A 17,757-nucleotide genomic window follows, 5' to 3' on the forward strand; every position below is an offset into this window, starting at 1 on the left:
ACGAATTTTGTGCAACAATTTCTACATGGGCCTTGATTTTTTCAAGACTGAAATTGGCTGATATTTTAAAGATATTAGAATTAGTATCTCTGTTTTCATAGTGTGTTTTTTTCTTGCATTTAATTTAGTAGATTTTACTGGGAAGAGAAGATTAAGAATCCCTTTCTTTTGGTATGAATGGATCCAAAAAAGTATATCTCCTGTCTTTAGCTATCATGTTAACTAATTTTGGGAATTTCAATTTGACTTCTACATTATAATGTTGTTTCTAGGAAGTGACTTTGATAAAGTACCATCTTAATTAGTGTCCCCTGCTAATTTGTTCAAACCAACATTCACCAATTGTTATGTTTTCAAAAGGGAGAGAAATTTGCTCTAGCTGAAAGGTAATTTAAGAGTTAGAAAAATGACAGTTTTTCTAATGGAGTGAGTGGGAGAAGAAACTTAGGTTTTGGAAGAGTGCATTCTCAATTTGCGTTAAAAAAATTCACACTGTGGTCAATCTTGGCACAAGAAGGTATCCAACAAATGTTCCATTATATTACTGCAGCAAATTATGGGTGCCAGTCAGGGAACTAGAACTGGAGGAGTTTAGTTTTAAGCAAAGTTTGAGGAAATAGACTGCAGTAAGGGATCAGAAAATGACTGAATCAGAATCAAAGCAGTAAACTAGGCTCAGAATATATAGAAAACCAATGGTCAGAATAAAACTTTGGTTAGATACCAGGTGAATAGGAATGAAAAAGACTGTAATTAATGGAGAAACAATGCAGGATGTCAAAGCTCATATTGTTTCTAAGGCAATGAGTAATACAAGAAGTCTAAAGGTATGTGGCCCAAATATAGTCTCTGGAGATCATGGGGGCAAATAAGCTGAAACTGAAAAGATAAAATAGGGCAGAGGAACCAGACTACATGTACCTGGTCAGTAGTTGTAAAATGATGGTATTGTTCTAGCTATGGACAGGTTTTGCTTGGTCTTCAGAGTATTTTGAAAGGCAGTGTAAATAGGCACATGTTAGAACTGGCTGTACTTCAAGATTCTTAGCACTTACTGTCTTATATCAGACCAGTTTCATTTGTTATTCTTGCTTGGATTATGTTAGACATTTCAGTTTGCTACTTCTGGTGGAGGCCACCTGCTTAGCACTTTACTTCCATACCCTTTCAGTTCCTATGACTATTTAGTCCCAAGGATCCAGAATGGCTTTGCCATGGTCTGGAACCATGAAGTCTGTTCCCAATCAGAAGAGAGTAAGGAGTTCTGGTCTAGTTCTTCCATATTTCAGCAACACAATGACCGTGCTTCTCTTCTAGTGCCCAATTTTTTTCCTTTACTTATGCCTTGTAACTAAGCTCAATGCCTGTACTTCAGTTACAGTACCTGAATCCTTACTTGTTCGTTAGTATTGAAATCCTCTTTTGGCATCTTGTCTAGTATCTAGTGTCTAATTCTAGTATTTAGTATTTCTGTTCACTGATATGTGACAGTAGCCCTTACTTATGAAGTGGGTTTATTTTTGACTCTTTATGTAGGATTTCTAGCCATTATAAACCTTTTGCTCAGCTACCTACCAATCTTCCATTCAAATAATCTAACCTAATCCAGCATGAAATACTGGATTTTAATTAGTGTTATTCCCAAAGTTATTACTGCACAACAGCAATATTTATTGAAAGACTAAATTATCAAATAGGCAAACTGAAAAGGATGAAAAAAGTAGAAAAATAAAATTAAGGATGGGGATAATGATGTTTCATATGTATGTATAAAACATCTTCCTGTCACATCCATATGCACACACAAACAAAAAACAGTTTGACATATGGAAATTGAAATAATTGAAAAAGAAAACTTGGTATGGTAGTCATTTTTTTGTTGTTTGTTTTGCTTGTTTTTTTTTGTTTTGTTTTGTTTTGTTCATTTGTTTGTTTGTTTGTAAATAATTATTGCTCCCCTCCTTATCTGAGCCCATTGTAGGATTGTTCTTCCTGGCTCACTCATGGTTTGGTGGAACCATGCAATTAGTTTTGGCCTGTGTGGTTGTTAACAAAAGTGACATACCTAATTTCAGAGCCAGAGAGCTAGAAAATATATTTGCCTGAGTGAGATGCTTTCTTTCCTTCTGCCTCTGTGATTGGAGATGTTTAAGACTGTGGTTGCTCTGACTTTCTAAGAGATCCCTGTGTAACCCCAATAAGAGTACCCTTTCTCTACCACCTGCACCTCCAGCTATCCATGATAGAAATGTAGCATGAGCAGGAAATAACACATTTGTTGTTTTAAGCCACTGACATTTGTGGTTTTTGTTACTATCTTATTAGTATAACCTACTCTATCTTGACAGATAGCTTGGATTCTAGCCTGGATATCAGGCACTTTTCTGTAAGTTCCTCAAAGAATAAGTCATATATCTATTGGTGATTGATAGCGGTATAATTTTAAAAGGAAAACTTATTTTTAATCAAACTGGGGATTGCTGATTCATAAGGATGATCTCTTCTAGCTTATTCTCAAATACTTGTGCTTAGAAATCTTTAAGTCATCTACTGATCAGGATGATAAAGCTTGGCTTGAAATCTCTCTGAGAACAAGGGTATCAGTAAAAAGGCTGTTTGCTGACCAAGCCTATACATCCCAGTGGAAATTGACAATTTCAATTATTTTACCAAAATGGGCTTTAGGATTCAGTTTTGGGTCAAAATGAAAAATGCCAAGGAACAGTAGAAAAACTTACGATAATTTATTATTTGACTGTGAATAAGAAATATTTGAGATTAGATAAGAAGTGTAGCCCAAGACAAGTAGAAAGCTTTTATGTCATCCTACTATCAACCTTTGTCCAATTCTAAGTAATATCTTCCTTTTACTTCATACTTGTTATTTGTTTCATTTAAGGTCAACTAGCAATATTATATAATCCATATGCTGTTAAATACTGATGTTTTCAGCATTAAGTAATATAATGTTGGAATAATTTCAAACTGTTGAAAATTGAAATATTTTATGGCTGTGATTTATTGGTTGATTGAAAATTTGTGTGAAGAATTCTAGTAAACCTTTGATTATGTTATTTCATCTTGCTAACCTTTTTAGAAAACGATCAAGAAGTCCAATTAAAAATACTTTTTATTTTCTTTCCGTGAGCCAGTCCCTGAGCAAAATTCAGAACTTCTCTTTTTTAAATAACATTTTTCTCTCATTTAAAAAACATAATTATAAAAAGTACAAACAAGAAAAAGGTAAATAAAAATCACTCTCAATTTCATCACCAAGAGGCACTGCCAATATTTTAACATACTTTTAAAAAAGTGGGATCATATTCTTTATTAACTTATCTTTTTTCATTTAATATATCATGGGAATTTTTCATCTCTAATCTCTTTAAATAAACTTTTACAATGTATTTTGTGGCTTTATCATATATGGATTGACAATAATTTATTTAATTGATCTGCCTATAATTACACAAATAGGTTGTTTCTAATTTTTTATATTATCAGATTACTGTAATTAACAGTTTTGTGGTTAGTATTTTCCCATTTTTTTCACTTCTGTAGGGTTTCTTACTCATTTCTAGGAGAGAAATTGCTGCAGCAGAATATATACATTGTTAGGACTTTTTTTTGTGAGTATTGCTTTCCTTTTTGGGAGCTATTTTTAAAATTTTGCTCACATTTTTATTACATTATTTATTTTTATTTTTATTTATTTTATTATGTTCAGCTAACCATTATATAGTGCCTCATTAGTTTTTATGTAGTGTTCAATGATTCATTAGTTGCATATAACACTTACTACTCAGAGAGAGAGACAAATCATGAGAGTCTTTGGACTCCAGAAAACAAAGTGAGGGTTTCAGAGGGGAGGGGAGAGGGAGGAGGGGGTGGGAGGAGGTGGGTGTCAGGGCTTTTGATACACATTGTAAAATTAGTGCTCGCTTCGGCAGCACATATACACATTGTAAAATTATAAAATTTTCTTCTTATGAGTTACAATCTCTTTCAGCAATGGATAAGAGTGCCTATTTCTCAGCACCTTTACAGATACTAGATATTTCCATTTAAAAATATTTGTCAATCCAAAGGGCAAAATGTACTGATTTACATTTTAAAGATAAGCCATCTTTAAAAAAAAGATTTTATTTATTTGACAGAATGAGACACAATGAGAGAGGGAACCAAGCAGAGGGAGAGTGAGAGAGAAGCAGGCTCCCCACTGAGAAGGGAGCCTCAGGTGGGGCTCTATCCCAGGACCCTGGGATCATGACATGAGCTGAAGGCAGAAGCTTAATGACTGAGCTACCCAGCTGCCCCAGAGATAAGCCTCCTTGCTAAAGAATAAGTCTAACTATGGAATGCATTCTTAAATAGCACTATACTTTAGAGTCTAGAAGTAATTTCTTCCCTAACTCTCCATTTAAAATTTCCCACAGAGCTTTGTTTTATACAATGCCATCCATCATACCTAGAGATGTGCTACAACAGTAACTCACTAATCATTCAAGTCCTGGCAAACCTTTGATATTTGCGATTTGTGTCTATTGCATATATTTACGTATTTATTCCCTTTTCATCATCTGTAGGAAAACAGCTATATTTGCCTCCGTGGTATTGTTAGGGAGAGAAATAAATTAGGTTTCACCTGTTGGTATTCCTTTATCTGATTTACTGTGGTATATGATCTTTTGATTTGTGAAGTAACTAACAAGTAGTGACAAAGAAAGTGTTTTTTAACCAAAAGCCCTTTTTTAAATTATTCACAGTTGGAAAGGTAAAGTATTCAGAAGGGAAGAGTATGTCATCATCGAACTAAATTAGATGATAGGTAATAAGGCATAATAGCATTTCCTAAACTTCGGATAAATCCTCAAGAACCTATTACATAGAACAAAATATCACTATGGTGTGCATTCTCTTTAGTTGTTTTGTGATTATTTATAACTGATAAGCATATTGCTTGGTGGAATTAGAAATATACAGGGAGCTCTTTTTAGCTTGGCATTCTCTGGTTTACAATGGCTCAGCTCAGCTACAGTTTGTGGCTTCAATTTTTTTCAGATTGTTTCACTGAAAGAAGAAAAAGAAAAAGAAAGTTGACTTGTGTTTATGCCCAACCTCTAATGACAACCAATGGGAAAATATTGGGGTTCAAGTCTCCTTCTCTATTCTTCAGTGAAGCAAGGTCACAGGTTTCTAAAGAATGGCTAATTCTAATAGTAATATGTTGGGTATTTTGTTCTCCCTTAGACAGTCACATGAAATAGCTAACTTTTCAGATGTTGATTTTCCCCATGCATTATTTAGTACACCCATCTCTAAGCCCTACTTGTAGTTTACTAATTATTTAACAAGAGCAAATAACTTCTTTTTCAAGGATAAATGGATCAAAGAAGGTATGATCCACCATGCTGGCTCATTGTGCCCACTCATGAAATAAGATTAAGAATCATGCCCTTAGTGATAGCCTTAGCCACCTTTGATTTAGGATTTTATTTGACATTCTAAAACTCTGTAACATGTGAAATAATAGAATCCTTTTTTTCTTTAAGATTTTATTTATGATTTGACAGAGATCACAAACAGGCAGAGAGGCAGGCAGAGAGAGAGAGAGAGAGAGAGAGAGAGAGAGGGAAGCAGGCTCCATGCTGAGCTGAGAGCCTGATGCAGGACTCGATCCCAGGACCCTGAGATCATGACCTGAGTCAAAGGCAGCGGCTTAACCCAGTGAGCCACCCAGGCGTCTGGAAATAATAGAATCCTTAAACAGTAATTGGAATAATCATTCTTGGTGATCTTCATTTCTTCTTAAGTAATATTTTATGTAACATCCATTAATCAATATAAAATCATAGGGGGCGGCTGGTGGTGCAGTTAATTAAGCGGGCAACTCTTAGTTTTGGTTCAAGTCATGATTTCATGGCTGTAAGATCTCCCAGGGGTTGGGCTCCATGCTCAGTGGGGAGTCTCCTTGAGATTATCTTTCTCCCTCTCCCTCTGCCCTACACTGCCTCTTTCTCTCTTTTTCAAACAAATAAATCCTTTAAAAAATATAAAATCAGAGATTATGCTGAGTGAAATAAGTCAAGCAGAGTCAATTATCATATGGTTTCACTGATTTGTGGAGCATAACAAATAGCATGGAGGACAAGGGGAGTTAAGGAGGAGAAGGGAGTTGAGGGAAATTGGAAGGGGAGGTGAACCATGAGAGACTATGGACTGAAAAATAATCTGAGGGTTTTGAAGGGGTGGGGTGGGAGATTGGGGGAACAAGGTGGTGGGTATTGGAGAGGGCACTGATTGCATGGAACACTGGGTGTGGTGCAAAAACAATGAATACTGTTATGCTGAAAATAAATTTAAAAAAATTTAAAAATAAATAAATAAATAAATAAATAAATAAATAAATAAATAAAAATCATTAGGTCCTTCCAAATCTAACTTCTAACTGTGAGTCATATTTTGGTCTTTCATTAATGTGATAGGTAGTTTTATATGTGAAGGTAACAAAGCCATGGGGTGCCCAGATATTTGTTTAAATACTTTTCTGGCTGTGTCCATGAGGGTGTTTTTGGATGAGATTAACATTTGAATTGGTAGACTGAGTAAAATAACTTGCCCTCCCTAATGTAGGTGGGCCCTTTTCAATCAATTGAAGAATTGATAAAACAAAACAAAACAAAAAAAGGTTAAAGAAGAGGGAAACTCTTTCCACCTTACTGACTTGAGACATTGGTCTTTGTTGCCTTTGGACGTACACTGAAACATTATCTCTTCTTGGGTCTTAAGACTGATGGAGTCTAGACTGTAACTTACACCATTGGCTCTCTTGGATCTCCGGATTGCTGGCTGGAGATCTTGTTGCTTCTCAGCCTCCATCACCTTAGCCAGTCCTAAAATAAATCTCTCTCTCTCTCACCTCCCCTCTATCTAATTCTATTCTCTCTCTCTAGGTAGGTAGGTAGGTAGATAGATACTCTTGTCTCCTTTCTGCCATACATTTATGTTATTGAAAACTGACATAAACAAACAAAACCTGTACAAAAATTATCCCAAATCGTGTATTACTTTGAAACAGTAATCTTTTTTTTTGTATTTTATTTTTTTTAATTTTATTTTTTATAAAAAATATAATATACTTTTTTATAAAAAATATAATATATTTTTATCCCCAGGGGTACAGGTCTGTGAATCACCAGGTTTACACACTTCACAGCATGCACCATAGCACATACCCTCCCCAGTGTCCATAATCCCACCCCGCTCCCAAACCCCCTCCCCTCATCAACCCTCAGTTTGTTTTGTGAGATTAAGAGTCACTTATGGTTTGTCTCCCTCCCAATTCCATCTTGTTTCATTTACTCTTCTCCTACCCCCTTAACCCCACATGTTGCATCTCCTCTCCCTCATATCAGGGAGATCATATGATAGTTGTCTTTCTCCGATTGACTTATTTCGCTAAGCATGATCCCCTTTAGTTCCATCCACGTCGTCGCAAATGGCAAGATTTCATTTCTTTTGATGGCTGCATAGTATTCCATTGTGTATATATACCACATCTTCTTTATCCATTCGTCTGTAGATGGACATCTAGGTTCTTTCCATAGTTTGGCTATTGTAGACATTGCTGCTATAAACATTCGGGTGCACGTGCCCCTTCGGATCACTACGTTTGTATCTTTAGGGTAAATACCCAGCAGTGCAATTGCTGGGTCATAGGGTAGTTCTATTTTCAACATTTTGAGGAACCTCCATGCTGTTTTCCAGAGTGGTTGCACCAGCTTGCATTCCCACCAACAGTGTAGGAGGGTTCCCCTTTCTCCGCATCCTCGCCAGCATCTGTCATTTCCTGACTTGTTAATTTAGCCATTCTGACTGGTGTGAGGTGATATCTCATTGTGGTTTTGATTTGTATTTCCCTGATGCTGAGTGATGTGGAGCACTTTTTCATGTGTCTGTTGGCCATCTGGATGTCTTCTTTGCAGAAATGTCTGTTCATGTCCTCTGCCCATTTCTTGATTGGATTCTTTGTTCTTTGGGTGTTGAGTTTGCTAAGTTCTTTATAGATTTTGGACACTAGCCCTTTATCTGATATGTCGTTTGCAAATATCTTCTCCCATTCTGTCAGTTGTCTTTTGGTTTTGTTAACTGTTTCCTTTGCTGTGCAAAAGCTTTTGATCTTGATAAAATCCCAATAGTTCATTTTTGCCTTTGCTTCCCTTGCCTTTGGTGATGTTCCTAGGAAGATGTTGCTGCGGCTGAGGTCGAAGAGGTTGCTGCCTGTGTTCTCCTCAAGGATTTTGATGGATTCCTTTCTCACATTGAGATCCTTCATCCATTTTGAGTTTATTTTCGTGTGTGGTGTAAGGAAATGATCCAATTTCTTTTTTCCACATGTGGCTGTCCAATTTTCCCAACACCATTTATTGAAGAGGCTGTCTTTTTTCCATTGGACATTCTTTCCTGCTTTGTCGAAGATGAGTTGACCATAGAGTTGAGGGTCTATTTCTGGGCTCTCTATTCTGTTCCATTGATCTATGTGTCTGTTTTTGTGCCAGTACCATGCTGTCTTGATGATGACAGCTTTGTAATAGAGCTTGAAGTCCGGAATTGTGATGCCACTAACTTTGGCTTTCTTTTTCAATATTCCTTTGGCTATTCGAGGTCTTTTCTGGTTCCATATAAATTTTAGGATTATTTGTTCCATTTCTTTGAAAAAAAAAATGGATGGTACTTTGATAGGAAGTGCATTAAATGTGTAGATTGCTTTAGGTAGCATAGACATTTTCACAATATTTATTCTTCCAATCCAGGGAGCATGGAACATTTTTCCCATTCTTTGTGTCTTCCTCAATTTCTTTCATGAGTACTTTATAGTTTTCTGTGTATAGATTCTTAGTCTCTTTGGTTAGGTTTATTCCTAGGTATCTTATAGTTTTGGGTGCAATTGTAAATGGGATGGACTCCTTAATTTCTCTTTCTTCTGTTTTGTTGTTGGTGTAGAGAATTGCAACTGATTTCTGTGCATTGATTTTATATCCTGACACTTTACTGAATTCCTGTACAAGTTCTAGCAGTTTTGGAGTGGAGTCTTTTGGGTTTTTCACATATAGTATCATATCATCTGCTAAGAGTGATAGTTTGACATCTTCTTTGCCGATTTGGATGCCTTTAATTTCCTTTTGTTGTCTGATTGCTGAGGCTAGGACTTCTAGTACTATGTTGAATAGCAGTGGTGATAACGGACATCCCTGCCGTGTTCCTGACCTTAGTGGAAAAGCTTTCAGTTTTTCTCCATTGAGAATGATATTTGCGGTGGGTTTTTCATAGATGGCTTTGATAATATTGAGGTATGTGCCGTCTATCCCTACACTTTGAAGAGTTTTGATCAGGAAGGGATGCTGTACTTTGTCAAATGCTTTTTCAGCATCTCTGGAGAGTATCATATGGTTCTTGTTCTTTCTTTTATTAATGTGTTGTATCACATTGATTGATTTGTGGATGTTGAACCAGCCTTGCAGCCCTGGAATAAATCCCACTTGGTCGTGGTGAATAATCCTTTTAATGTACTGTTGAATCATGTTGGCTAGTATTTTGGCGAGAATTTTTGCATCTGTGTTCATCAAGGATATTGGTCTGTAGTTCTCTTTTTTGATGGGATCCTTGTCTGGTTTTGGGATCAAGGTGATGCTGGCCTCATAGAATGAGTTTGGAAGTTTTCCTTCCATTTCTATTTTTTGGAACAGTTTCAGGAGAATAGGAATTAGTTCTTCTTTAAATGTTTGGTAGAATTCCCCCGGGAAGCCATCTGGCCCTGGGCTTTTGTTTGTTTGGAGATTTTTGATGACTGTTTCAATCTCCTTACTGATTATGGGTCTGTTCAGGCTTTCTATTTCTTCCTGGTTCAGTTGTGGTAGTTTATATGTCTCTAGGAATGCATCCATTTCTTCCAGATTGTGAAATTTGTTGGCGTAGAGTTGCTCATAGTATGTTCTTATAATTGTCTGTATTTCTTTGGTGTTCGTTGTGATCTCTCCTCTTTCATTCATGATTTTATTTATTTGGGTCCTCTCTCTTTTCTTTTTGATAAGTCTGGCCAGGGGTTTATCAATCTTATTAATTCTTTCAAAGAACCAGCTCCTAGTTTCGTTGATTTGTTCTATTGTTTTTTTGGTTTCTATTTCATTGATTTCTGCTCTGATGTTTATGATTTCTCTTCTCCTGCTGGGTTTAAGGTTTCTTTCTTGTTCTTTCTCCAGCTCCTTTAGGTGTAGGGTTAGGTTGTGTACCTGAGACCTTTCTTGTTTCTTGAGAAAGGCTTGTACCGCTATATATTTTCCTCTCAGGACTGCCTTTGTTGTGTCCCACAGATTCTGAACCGTTGTGTTTTCATTATCATTTGTTTCCATAAATTTTTTCAATTCTTCTTTAATTTCCTGGTTGACCCATTCATTCTTTAGAAGGATGCTGTTTAGTCTCCATGTATTTGGGTTCTTTCCAAATTTCCTCTTGTGATTGAGTTCTAGCTTCAGAGCATTGTGGTCTGAAAATATGCAGGGAATGATTCCAATCTTTTGATAACGGTTGAGACCTGATTTAGGACCAAGGATGTGATCTATTCTCGAGAATGTTCCATGTGCACTAGAGAAGAATGTGTATTCTTTTGCTTTGGGATGAAAAGTTCTGAATATATCTGTGATGTCCATCTGGTCCAGTGTGTCATTTAAGGCCTTGATTTCCTTGTTGATCTTTTGCTTGGATGATCTGTCCATTTCAGTGAGGGGGAGTGTTAAAGTCCCCTACTATTTTTGTATTATTGTCCATATGTTTCTTTGATTTTGTTATTAATTGGTTTATATAGTTGGCTCCTCCCACCTTAGGGGCATAGATATTTAAAATTGTTAGATCTTTTTGTTGGATAGTTCCTTTGAGTATGATATAGTGTCCTTCCTCAAATCTTATTATAGTCTTTGGTTTAAAATCTAATTGATCTGATATAAGAATTGCCACTCCTGCTTTCTTCTGATGTCCATTAGCATGGTAAATTCTTTTCCACCCCCTCACTTTAAATGTGGAGGTGTCTTCAGGTTTAAGATGAGTTTCTTGTAGGCAACATATAGATGGGTTTTGTTTTTTTATCCATTCTGATACCCTGTGTCTTTTGATTGGGGCATTTAGCCCATTCACATTCAGGGTAAGTATTGAGAGATATGAATTTAGTGCCATTGTATTGCCTGTAAGGTGACTGTTATTGTATATTGTCCCTGTTTCTTTCTGATCTACTTCTTTTAGGGTCTCTCTTTGCTTAGAGGACCCCTTTCAATATTTCCTGTAGAGCTGGTTTGGTATTTTCAAATTCTTTCAGTTTTTTTTTGTCCTGGAAGCTGTTAATCTCTCCTTCTATTTTCAATGATAGCCTAGCTGGATATAGTATTCTTGGCTGCATGTTTTTCTCGTTTAGTACTCTGAATATATCATGCCAGCTCTTTCTGGCCTGCCAGGTCTCTGTGGATAAGTCTGCTGCCAATCTAATATTTTTACCATTGTACGTTACAGACTTCTTTTCCTGGGCTGCTTTCAGGATCTTCTCTTTGTCACTAAGACTTATCAATTTTACTATTAGGTGACGGGGTGTGGACCTATTCTTATTGATCTTGAGGGGGGTTCTCTGAACCTCCTGGATTTTGATGCTTGTTCCCTTTGCCATATTGGGGAAATTCTCTCCAATATACCTTCTGCTCCCCTCTCTGTTTCCTCTTCTTCTGGAATCCCAATTATTCTAATGTTGTTTCGTCTTATGGTGTCACTTATCTCTCGAATTCTCCCCTCGTGATCCAGTAGCTGTTTGTCCCTCTTTTGCTCAGCTTCTTTATTCTCTGTCATTTGGTCTTCTATATCGCTAATTCTTTCTTCTGCCTCATTTATCCTAGCCGTCAGAGCCTCCATTTTTGTTTGTACCTCATTAATAGCTTTTTTGATTTCAACTTGGTTAGATTTTAGTTCTTTTATTTCTCCAGAAAGGGCTTTTATATCTCCCGAGAGGGTTTCTCTAATATCTTCCATGCCTTTTTCGAGCCCGGCTAGAACCTTGAGAATCGTCATTCTGAACTCTGGATCTGACATATTACCAATGTCCGATCCTTCTGTGACCCTGCGGGACCTGAGGCCACGCTGACCCCGCGCGGGCTTCACCCCGGTTAAGCCTCTGGAGCGATGTCCCTCAGCGGAACAGACTTTTAAAAGTCCCGATTTTGTGCTCTGTTGCTCCGCCGCTTGCCGGGAGCCGGCCCCGCCCCCCGTGGTCTATCTTCCTGTCGCTTTGGATTCACTTCTCCGCCAGTCCTACCTTTCAGAAAGTGGTTGATTTTCTGTTTCTAGAGTTGCTCTTCTTCTTCTCTTCGATCTCCCGTTGGATTTGTAGGTGTTTGCAATCTTTAGATAAGCTATCTAGCTGATCTCCCGCTACCTGAAGTAGTCTCAGCCTGCTACTTCTCCACCATCTTGACTCCTCTCCTGAAACAGTAATCTTGAGAGATATTATCACCTAGGACCACCTCTTTCTTTGCCTTGGCCATAATTTCTTCCTCTTTCTCAGTCTTGGCCTGTCCCAGCAATAGCTTCCCTTATCTATATTTAATCTTTGGTTAAACATACATGATTAGTGTATCCAAAGGTAAGCTGTCTGGCAAGTAAAATATCAAATGTTTTTTTTTTTTCCCTGAATATTCAGCATTTCCAGTTGTACAGTTTCTATGTTCTTCAGGGTAATTTTCACAGCTTTAAGATATATATTCATGCTGACCTCCACACCTGTGATTGTTCTATGGACCTGGGTTCCATTCTTTAATGAGACAGTTACAGTTTCATGACTAGGGACAAGATATCTCTAATTCTATTAATCAAATTCTTGGGGTTACTTCAGCATTTCCATTCATAGCATTGTGCTCTTACCATCAGCTGTATTCGGACATTGTGATAAGGCTGACTTGTAGAGTGATGATTAAAATAAAGTGTTTTTATACCTTTCTTGTAGAGACTTAGAAAACTATTGAAATTTTTTCGTTTTAGAGGAATTTGAACATTTACTGGGTCGTTTCTTCTTGTACATTAATATTTCTAAGACACAGATTTTATATTATTCATTTTTTTAAAGATTTTATTTTTATTTATTTGACAGAGAGATCACAAGCAGGCAGAGAGGCAGGCAGAAAGAGAGGAGGAAGCAGGCTCCCCGCTGAGCAGAGAGCCCGATGCGGGGCTCGATCCCAGGACTCTGAGATCATGACCTGAGCCGAAGGCAGCGGCTTAACCCACTGAGCCACCCAGGTGCCCCTATATTATTCATTTTGCATTTTTCCATGACCTACACATATTTTAGGTAGTGAAGAAATGTTTATTAACAGAACAGACATCCTCAACTATATAATATTTGTATAAGTCTTGAGTCACAGTGAGCAGTGATTAGGGACTTTGCTAGTTGGGAAACACAATATGTCCTTTCCGGTGCAGGTTATTTTTCACTTGGGCCATCTGTTGGCAGTGAAGGAGCACTAGTAGCTGTCATGTGATCCTAGAAGAAGCACTCACTCAAAGGCTTATGCATCTTTTAGGAAGCTATCAGCTACTCATTGACATGTTTTTTGGCTTTTTAAGTTTTAATTTTAATACCAGTTTAACATATAGTGTTGTATTAGTTTTAGGTATACAATATAGTGATTCAACAATTCCATACATCACTCAGTGCTCATCACCACAAGTGCACTCTTTAATCTTCATCACCTATTTAACCCATCCCCACCTCCACTCCCTTCGGGTAAACATCAACTTGTTCTCTATAATTAAGAGTCTGTTTCTTGATTTCTCTCTCTCTCTTTGCTCCCATTTGTTGTTTGTTTCTTAAATTCCACATAACTAAAATCATATTTTATTTATCTTTCTTGTAATGACTAATTTTGCTTTGCATTATACTCTCTAGCTCCATCCATATCACTGCAAATGGCAAGATTTCATTATTTTTTGTGGCTGAATAATATGCTATTGTGTATGTATGTGTGTATACAGATATATACATATACATATATATCTATATACACACATACATACACATTATATATATATATATATATATATATATATATATATATATAATGTTTGTATATACATATATATCACATCTTCTTTATTCATTCATCTACCAGTAAATACTTGGGTTACTTCTATATCTCAGCTATTGTAAATAATGCAGCTATAAACATAGGGATGCATGTATCCCTTTAAATTAGTGTTTTTGTATAAGATAGGATCAGGAGGGAGACAAACCATAAAAGACTCTTAATCTCACAAAACAAATTGAGGGTTGCTGGGGGGAGGGGGGTATGGAGAGGGTGGTTGGGTTATGGACACTGGGGAGGGTATGTGATATGGTGAGTGCTGTGAAGTGTGTAAGCCTGATGATTCACAGACCTCTACCCCCTGGGGTAAATAATACATTATATGTTAATAAAAATTAAATTAGTGTTTTTGTATTTTGGGGGTAAATTGTCTGAATCATAGGGTAGATCTATTTTTACCTTTTTGAGGACTCTCTATACTGTTTTCCACAGTGGCTGTACCAGTTTGCATTCCCACCAGTGGTGTAAGTGGGTTCCTTTTTTCTCCATATCTTTGCCAATACCTCTTGCTTCTTGTGTTGCTGATTTTAGCCATTCTGACAGGTGTAAGGTGATGTCTTACTCCAGTTTTGATTTTCCTTTCCCTGATGATAAGTAATGATGAACAACTTTTGATGTGTCTATTGGCCATCTCATGTCTTCTTCTTTTTTTTTGTCTTGAAATTTTATTATATTATGTTAGTCACCATACAGTACATCATTAGTTTTGATGTAGTGTTCCATGATTCATTGTGTGTAATACCCAGTGCTCCATGCAATACATGCACTCCTTAATACCCATCACCAGGCTCACTCATCCCCCTCCTCTCTCTCCTCTAAAACCTTCAATTTGTTTCCTGGAGTCCATAGTCTCTCATGGTTCATCTCCCCCTCTGATTCTTCCCTTCATTTTTCCCTTCTTCACAACCTCTCCAATATTTGTTTCTTGCCTCATCAATTTTTGCCATTCTAACTGGTGTAAGGTGGTATCTCAATGTGGTTTTGATCTGAGATTCCCTAATGGCTAGTGGTGATGAACATTTTTTCATGTGTCTCTTAATCATTTGTATTTATTCTTTGGAGAAGTGTCTGTTCATGTCTTCTGCCCATTTTTAAACTTGATCATTTGTTTTGGGGGTGTTGAGTTTGAGAAGTTCTTTATATATCTTGGATATCAGCCCTTTACCTGTAGTATCATTTGCAAATATCTTCTCTCATTCTGTGGCTTGCCTCTTTGTTTTGTTGACTGTTTCCTTTGCTGTGAAAAAGTCTTCTTTAGAGAAATTTCAGGTTTTTTTCTTCTGCCCATTTCTTAATTGGGTTATTTGGTTTTTGAGTATTGAGTTTTATAAGCTCCTTATGTATTTTGGATACTAACCATTTATCTGAGATATCATTTGCAAACATCTTCTCCTATTCCATAGGTTGCCTTTTATTTTGTTGTTTGTTTCCTTTGCTGTGCAGAAGCTTTTTATTTTGATATAGTCCAAATAGTTTATTTTTGCTTTTTTCCCCTTTCCTCAGGAGACATAGCTAGAAAAAAGTTGCTACAGCTGATGCAAAGAAATTAGTCTGTGTTCTCTTCTAAGATTGTTATGGTTTCAGGTCTCACATTAAGGTCTTTAAACCATTTTGAATTTCTGTGCACCGTGTAAGAAAGTGGTCCAGTTTTATTCTTTTGCATGTTGCTGTCCAGTTTTCCCAACACAATTTGTTAAAGAGATGGTCTTTTTTCCCATCGGATATTCTTTCCTGTTTTGTCAAAGTTTAATTGATCATATAGTTGTGGATACATTTCTGGGTTTTCTTTTCCGTTCCATTGATCTACACCTTTGCTTTTGTGCCAGTACCATACTGTTTTAGTCATTATAGCTTTGTAATATAATTTGAAGTTTGGGACTATGAGGCTTCCAGCTTTGCTTTTCTTTTTCAACATTGTTTTGGCTATTTTGTGCCACTTCCCGAGGGTGCATAGGAGAAGAATGAAGCACAAACAAGTCAGCTACAAGAGAAAGGGAGCAGGGGTCAGCCATTGAGAAGACTGCCCTCCCTCCAACAAGTCCTCAGTCCTGTATTTATTAGATACAAGATAACAATCAACAAAGGAGTTGAAGGAGATTATAGATAAGCAAGATATGCCTGATCAAACAGTATAGGATTTGTGGTTGAGTAAACACATTTAAAGGGGTCATTTAATTAATTACAGGTGATCTCTAGAGAAGAGGAGATAAAAGAAAAAAGAAGCAGGTGGCATTCCACCCTGATTGGGCTGTTCCCAGCTGCTTGGCTTCAAGGACCTATACACATCCTCTCCCTGTTGCTAGTACATGTTTAAGCATGTTTTTTGTCAGTACATTGTTCTGAGAGTTGGATACAATTTGGGGTCTCTTGTGGTTTCATACAAAATTTATAACTTTTTTTTCTATATGAAAAACATAGTGCATGGAACACTGGGTGTTGTATATACACAATGAATATTGGAACACTGGATCAAAAAATAATGATGTATTTTATGGTGACTAACATAACACAATAGAAAAAAAGAAAAATTGCTGTTTGTGTTTTGATAGGGATTACGCTACATGCATAGATTGCCTTGGGTAGTATAGATATCTTAACAATTCTACCAATCCATGAGCATGGAATGTCTTTCCATTTCTTTGTGTCATCTTCAATTTCTTTCATCAGTAGTATTTTATCATTTTCAAAATACAGGTCTTTCATGCCTTTGGTTAAGTTTGTTCCTAGATATTTCATTGTTTGGGTGCAATTATAAATGGGATTGTTTTCTTAATTTCTCTTTCTGCTGCTTCATTATTGTATAGAAATGCAACAGATTTGTATACATTGGTATGTATCCTGTGGCTTTACTGAATTTGTTTATCAGTTCTAGCAGTTTTTTGTGGAATCTTTTGGGGTTATTATATATAGTATGTCTCCTGCAAATAGTATGTTTTACTTCTTCCTTGCCAACTTGAATGTCTTTACCTCTTCTTGTTGTATGATTGCTGTGGTTAGGACTTACAGTAATTTGTTGAGTAAAAGTCAAGACTGGACATCCTTGTCTTGTTCCTGACATTAGGGGCCATGCTCTCAGTGTTTTCCCATTAAGGACGATGTTAGCTGTGGGTTTTTCCTATATGGCCTTTATTATGTTGAGGTATGCTCCCTCTAAACCTACTTTGTTGAGGGTTTTTTTTTTTATCATGAATGGAGGTTGTATTTTGCCAAATGATTTTTCTGCATCTATTGAAATGATCATATGGTTCTTACTCCTTTCTCCTATTGATGTGATGTATCATGTTGATTGATTTGAGAATATTAAACCACCCTTGCAACCCAGGAATAAATCCCACATGAGTGATTTTTTAAAAAGTATTGTTGAATTTGGTTTGCTAGTATTTTGTTGGGGATTTTTCCATCTATGTTCATCAGGATATCAGCATGTAGTTGTGCTGTTAGTGGTGTCTTCATCTGGTTTTGGTATCAGGGTAGTGCTGGTCTCATAGAATGAACTCAGAAGTTTCTCTTCCTTTTATATTTTTTGGAATAGTTGGGAGAAGAATATGTACTAACTCTTCTTTAAATGTTCAGTAGAATTTGCCTG

The 17,757-nt window shown here is 36.7% G+C and overlaps 1 pseudogene; it reads right to left on the bottom strand.

Moving 5' to 3' along the window:
* Window positions 1-12,540: 12,540 nt before the first annotated feature.
* Window positions 12,541-15,118, bottom strand: LOC125091468 (small nuclear ribonucleoprotein Sm D1-like; annotated as a pseudogene).
* Between the last annotated feature and the right edge of the window lie 2,639 nt (window positions 15,119-17,757).

Source organism: Lutra lutra, chromosome X (genome assembly GCF_902655055.1).
Source record: "Lutra lutra chromosome X, mLutLut1.2, whole genome shotgun sequence".
NCBI lineage: Eukaryota > Metazoa > Chordata > Mammalia > Carnivora > Mustelidae > Lutra > Lutra lutra.